The 6,000-nt window shown below is 53.2% G+C and overlaps 1 protein-coding gene across 1 annotated transcript in view; it reads left to right on the top strand.

Annotated features, from left to right (window-relative positions):
• Positions 1-202: 202 nt before the first annotated feature.
• The window catches only part of EPB41L3 (erythrocyte membrane protein band 4.1 like 3), a 238,929-nt gene continuing 233,131 nt past the window's right edge, over positions 203-6,000 (top strand). The window contains exon 1 of the mRNA XM_073006458.1: positions 203-492. The gene's annotated coding sequence lies outside the window, so the exon portion shown is untranslated. The remainder of the gene's footprint in view (positions 493-6,000) is intronic.

Raw genomic sequence — 6,000 nt, 5'->3', positions numbered from 1 at the left:
TGTGTGTGTGTAATTCTTTCCCTGCTTGCAGAGACCGCTGGCTATAAAGCCCAGGGAGGCCTGTAAGGAGACCCACACTTTGCTAGCGCGCGGCTCGGAGGCGGGCTCAGGGCGGGGCAGAGCGCGGGGACCGCCCGGGCGCCGGGCGCAGCCAACTAGAGGACCGGGAGGGCGGGCCGGCGAGGGCTGAGCGGCGCGGGCTGTCACAGGCGCCCGAAGCGCGCTGCAGGTGGCAACTTGGAGGTGCCGCCACCGCAGCTGCGGGAGGAGCCCGGGTCTGGCGGCTCCTTCCAGCGTCCAGGAGCTCTTTCCCGCCGCCGAGCCCGAGATTGGACCTCGGAGAATTCGCAGGAAAGAGCCCCTGCGGAGGGACCTGTGAGCAGCCCTACCTCACTCTGCCCTTGCGCTACTTTTTTTCTCCAAGGAAGGTTGTGCCCGCGGGCTGCCAACAAGCTTCGGGAGGGGCGCCAAAGGAAGGCTTCGGTGACCCAGGTGAGCGCCTTTCCCTTCCAGTGCCCCATCTTTCTTGGCAGTCGGGCGTAGGCCGGGAGCGCCGCCTAGCCCCGTGGGTAGGGGCGCGGGTGCGGGCCGCCTGCCCTTGGCTCGAGGTCGACGGGGGAGAAAGCGAGGAAGGGGCGAGGCTGGCCCGAGCGGGGGCTGCCGGGCCGGGTCCGCCCAGAAGCGGCAGGGACTCTTGGACGGGCACCTGGAGACTAGGGACGAGCAGAGTGGTGCTTTGAGGCGGACAGAGGACTTGCGCCCGGTTTAAGCTGGCCGGGTTCTACCGCCTGCGCTCTGTGCTGGAGCCGCCGCGGGAGCCGAGCGCGGCGCCTCTGCGAACCCCAGAGCTAGTGCGCGGGGCCCGGCGAGCGCACCAGTCTTCGGTCCCTCGGAGCCCAAGGCCCTGGAGGACGTCATTCCTCTCCGCTCGGGCAACTCCTCCTCCGCCCCGTCTTGCCTCCACCCCTCCGCGCCCGCCGTTTAGCCTATTCCGAGACTCCGTGCTTTTTGCCAGCGCGCGCAGTGGTTGCTGCTGTCACTCCCCACCCCGCCCTCGCAGGAGTTGGAGCGACCTGGGGTCTGGCTCCCCGGCCCCGGCCGCCTAGTTGTGGGCTGGACGCGAGTGGGGCTGGCCAGTTTTTTGCGAGGAGGGCAGGAGTGAGCGCGGGCTCTCTCTCTAGTGCTCCTTCCGAATCCGTCCCCGCCCCCCCTGCAGCTCGAACCGCTAGCCCAGAGAGCGGAGTGTCAGAAGCCAGACCTTATTAGCTCTGGGGAAACTAGGAAGCCTGGGAAGGTGCGAACCTCGCCGATGAGGCCAGAGCCTCCGCCTCCATCTCAGTGTTTCTGCCCCTGCTTTCCTGCTTTCAAGTGGACAGTGGCTCTGACCTCCGCATTCCTGCTTGTGGCGTGGGGGGCGCTAGCGGCAGTGTGTGTGTGTGTGTGTGTGGTTTGTAAGGATGAGCGAATGCGATCCTCCGGGAGGCAGAGGCGCAGGAGCCCGTTCCCCCAGCCCGGCAGAGCCGCAGGGACCGCCACCCCTCGCCACCAGCGGCGCGCAGCTGCAACCCAGCAACTCCGCGCTGCCGGTTTCTCTCCTCCCGCTCCAGCTCCCAGTCCCGCCCCCACCAACGCGGCATCCCAGGATTAAAATCATCTGGCCAAAGGGTGCGGGTGGGGGATCGAGGCGCTCCCGAGGCGAATGAGGCTGTTTCTCAAAATCCTGGGAGCGCCCCTCGCCCAGCGTTGCATCTTCCGGTGGCTCGGCTGTAAGGACCGGCGGTGGAGGCTTGGCGGAGGCGGGCCCGCGCTCCAGAGAGGCCGTCATGTCACCCGAGAAGCCGACGCTGGGGGCTGCTGAACCTCCGAACTCCCTTTGACGCGTCCTGCTCAGAGCCGGGGAGCTCCTGGCTGGCCGGGGGAGCGCCGCGCGGGAGGTGGGGTGGCCAGGCCAGTGCTGCGGGAGGGCGCCCCGGGCGCGTCGGGGGCTGCGTGGGGGGGGGCTGGAGAGCGCGCGGGGAGCTGCGGCGGGCTTGGGGCACCCGAGTGGCGCTGGAAGTTGAGCCGGGGTCCGCAGGGCTCGGTGACCGCCCTGGCGCCGCCGCTGCGGATTCGGGAACTGCGGCCACGCGGCGCGTTCGGCCGCCCCCTCGGCCCGCCCGCCGCGGCTTTCGCTTTCCTTCTGCAGAAGTGAAGCCGCCGCCTGGGCTCGCTCCGGCTGGCGACCTTTGCGCCAGAAAAGCCTGAGGTGCTGGAGGCGAAATCCTCCCGGGAGCGAAGGGCGGCGTCCACAAGACAGGGAAAGGGAAGACGCCGGGCTCCGGCGGGTAGCACAGTCGGGGGAGGGCGGCGCTGAGCGCTAAGGATCCCCGAGGCGAGGCGAGGCAAGGCGGACCCAACCCAGCCGGGAGGTGCTGCCCTCGCCCTTGGCGCTCTCTCACAGGGAGCTGGTGGACCCGCCGCCCCCGCCAGTCCGTAACTCCCGTGTAATTCCCTCTGAAGTGCATTGGATTAAGACTGAGCCGGGAGAGGGCTGGAAGCCACTAAATGAATGAAAGTAGAAACGGTGGTAAATCCCAAATCTAACTATGGTTTAAATCTAAATTCCACGTGATTAGAAACAGATTCTAACCCGGTAGAGCAGGGTCTATGTGGGAGCTCCTATATCGCATTCAAATAATGGCAGTTACTGAGGGACCCCGCAAGACTTGCCACTCCCAGGCTGTAATTGTGCTGCTTTGGGGTGTGGGGGTGGGGTGGGCTCCAGTGTGCCCATACACATAATCTAGAACGAGGAAAGAGTGAAGTTCAGGTCGGTTCTGAAATGACCTTGGGAGTCTCCGTCTTCACTTTCCCTTACTGGCCTAGGCAGTTCCCAGTTGGATCAATTACAGTTCAGACTTAGTGACACCAAGGGGTCAAAGAGGCTCCCTTGTAACATTAGATAATAGTCTTCTTAGAATGTGTAGTAACCGTAGGAAAACATTCTCAGTACTGAGGAGCAGAGGTATAAAACCGAAAGTTTGCAGGTAGGCTATGACCTCTCGATCCCAATCATGGAAATACAGCTCTTAGTGGAATGTAAGTTATTGAGGGCAGGGTTCTTTCTCATTCTTTTATTCCCAGAGTCTGGCACTTAGTAGGTGTTCAACAAACATTTGTGTAGAGCAGGGCTTATAATTGAAGACATTGCCCTGAAAAGACATTTAATAATTTTTAGGTCAATCATTATTAAAATCAGAATATTAAACTAATTATATATCTCAAAGAGTTTAAAAATATAACTAAACCATGCACACTGGTCCTCATGAGTTATGTTTTTAAACTCTTTGGGACTGGTGAAATCACTTCAAATAAGAAGGCACTTAAGATATTGGAAGTTTAGAAGTTACAGAGTGGTAGAGTTGCATGGTTAAAGTCCCTTTTTAACAGTCTCTGGTTGAATATAGAAACTGGGATCTCAGTACTTTCAGAAGTGTTTGATTCCATTTTAGAGAAATTTTGTGTTTAAATGTAAGGAACACAGGGATGAACATGCCATGGTTCACGTCTGCCCACATGAAGCTCACATTCTAGTTGCTAGGCCAAAAAGGAGGGAAGCATTATGATTTTGATGCTATTGTGTAGATCCATGAGAAAGTTAAGGGATCTCACCAAAGTGACCTCACGCTTTGAACAGAAACAGCAAGGGAACTTCACGGAGGATGGGTCCTGTGGTTTGAATTTGAAGAGAAGTTCTCCTGGAGCACTGCATAAACAGACTAATGAGAAGTCCGCGGAAAGTCGGCCTGCATAGCTCTTCCTCCCTTCCAGTTCCACCTTCTGAGCTATAACACCCCGCCTTCTCTCTCTTCTACACACCCACCATTATTCTATTTAAGAGCAGTTTCAGTGTCTCTCTATTTCTTCTTTTCTCCAGGCCAAAGAGCCACAGATTCTTCATGCTACCTCCAATCCCTGATTACCCATTCTCACAATACACTGAACATTGGCATGCTTTCCTCTTGAGGAGTTAGGGAGGGAGAAACAAAATCTCAAGCAGGGCATGATTTTTGTAGGATTTTAACTGAGGGCAAGTTGGCTGTGAATGGTTTATTAAAAAAGATCCAGGGAGTGCGATGAGTCACAGTCTACTCTGGGCAACTATTTCCTTATCTGTAAGGAGAATAATAATTTTCACCTACCACACTGTGAGAATTAATTTGTGACTTCAGAGTTATCTGAGTTACTTGAAAGCAAAGTGTGAGACCTAGCACAGGGGAACAGAAAATTTTCCAGGTCAGAGCTGGTTAATCAAGAATAGCAAGAAGCACTATTAGTAAGGAAATATGACTTTCATTGGAGAACTGCTAAAGAGGCTAGAGATTTTAAAAGGTATTGAAACCTGCTATTTATAATAAAGACTAAAAAAATAAATATAGCTATTAGAAAATGTTTATAATTCGTCATTTTGTCAGGGAGTAGAGAAAACTGGAATGTAATACTCAAGCAGTCACCAGACCACTGAAGAGATGAAAAGAATTTGTTTAGTTTTCATGCTAGTTGAGTAGTATGTGGGGCTTTTATGTGGGAGGATTTGGTGTCATGATGATGTCTTGTAAAAAAGCAGGGCTGACTGATGTGTAGTGTGCATTCTGAAGTGCTAAGGGTCTCCTAGCCCAAAACTAATGCAAGGCCAATGTTCTAGTGAGATTGTGGTAAGAATTCCAGATGTGGGAGCTGAAAGGACACTGTCTTGGAATCCTAAATAATGAGAGAGTGAGCAGCTAAGTTAAAAGCAGCGACGAGACAGGGGAAGGGCACTGAATATAATTGGGGCCGATTGGGTGCAATTTCAGTCAAGCAGCATAAATGAAGATCAGAATGGAGAAAAGACATGAATGGACAAAAAAAAATGCATGTAGAACTTACAATGGCGACTTTGAAATATAAAGAGAGAGAAAGCTACCATTTCTTTGTGTGGTGGGAAAACAAGGGTGGATAAGAACTTGGACACCTCCCTTCTGAAGTCAGCTCATTGTGTAAGATCTCTGAACCACCAAATCCTCATCAGTAAAATGGGGATAGGAAGGTTTTATGGTGAGAAGTCAACAGAAGAACGTATAAAACACCTAGAATGTGGCCTGGCTTTTAGGTGAGCTGCTCTGGCAACAAGCTACTGGTTTTCTAGAACCAGGAGTGTCGGTTGGCTGGATGCATTATTGCCACATCTTTATTTTAACTCTTAGCCTTCATTAGAAATACAGTCTCACATTTGAAATTGGCAAGGGGGTATTTTACCCAGTGGTTCCCCAGTCATCTCAAACTGAATACGTCTAAAAATTTCATTCATCAATTTCATACTTTCTTCCCTTTCCCTAGGACCCACCATGTCCTGAGTCACCTGCATAGGAGACCTGGTCTTCATGTTTTTATGCCTTTCTCTTCTCACATTGCTCCCTGACAGACACACACCACAGAAATGTCAGAGTCCCCGTGGTGGTAACTTCCACTGCCACTTCCTTTCTATCAGATCCCCACCAGTCCTAGCTCTGGTTCTTGTCGCCTCCTGCTTGGATTGTTGCGGTAATTATCCCAGCTCACTCTCATTCTGTCTTCCTAACTTCTTCTGGTTCAGTTCTTTCACAGTGCTGCTTTGGTTTTATCACTCCCGGCTCCAAACCTCAAGCCACTTCTGTTTCCTAAAGTATGAGTGCAAACTCCTTTTGATTTGTATTCAAAGCCCTATGTTTGCTGTCCTGTATATAAGTGTTCAGATCTCCCAAGGCCCGAACAGGAAACCCATGACAATCTCCCCAATTCCTATGCATGCCTTTAGGTTTGATTTCTCTGTCCTTCGCTCACCCCGTTTGTTTCTACTGAAATGCCCTTCCTCCTCTTTCTTCACCTTGAAATCCTGCACTCAAACACCACCTCCCTTATGATGTTTTTCTCGATAATTCTCAGAAGATCTCTCTTTCTCATTTCCTTTTGTAGCTCTTTGCTCCTTCTTCTCTCATGGCA

The sequence above is a fragment of the Chlorocebus sabaeus genome, chromosome 18 (genome assembly GCF_047675955.1).
Source record: "Chlorocebus sabaeus isolate Y175 chromosome 18, mChlSab1.0.hap1, whole genome shotgun sequence".
In the NCBI taxonomy this organism is placed as follows: Eukaryota; Metazoa; Chordata; class Mammalia; order Primates; family Cercopithecidae; genus Chlorocebus; species Chlorocebus sabaeus.
This window is presented reverse-complemented; position numbering and strand designations above follow the sequence as displayed.